Raw genomic sequence first — 475 nt, 5'->3', positions numbered from 1 at the left:
TTAGATGTGAAACTTCTTTCTTGCGGGCACATGCTTACCTTTGCACATGCTTAAGAGTAAGTTTCACTGATTTATAAAACAGATGCAAATTAATGTGCAAACAAAACACATTCACATACATTCGGAGCCGTTTATTGAATCTATGTCACAGAATGACTCTATGTACTCTAGTATCATAGAGACAGGCAATGCAGAGAGCACTAGATCTGCTTTATTCAGTACTGCCCCTCACCGGTGGCCAGTCTTTAGCGTGGTGGAGTGTTCAGCCTCAGTCACAAAACATGCAGCGGCCAGGGCTTCACAAAGTGTGTGTTGTGTATCTTCCATCTACACTATCGCAGTATCTCTAACAGCATATATGCTATATTAGGTTTCCAAAGGCTGTTGGAAGATTTATACAAGAAAGGATGTAATGTACACCAAAATAATGTAAACAAACTCCAAGCCCAAATACGTGTCATATATGCTTCATATA

This window comes from Electrophorus electricus, chromosome 19 (genome assembly GCF_013358815.1).
Source record: "Electrophorus electricus isolate fEleEle1 chromosome 19, fEleEle1.pri, whole genome shotgun sequence".
NCBI lineage: Eukaryota > Metazoa > Chordata > Actinopteri > Gymnotiformes > Gymnotidae > Electrophorus > Electrophorus electricus.
The sequence above is the reverse complement of the archived record's forward strand: the minus strand, read 5'-3'. Positions refer to the sequence as shown.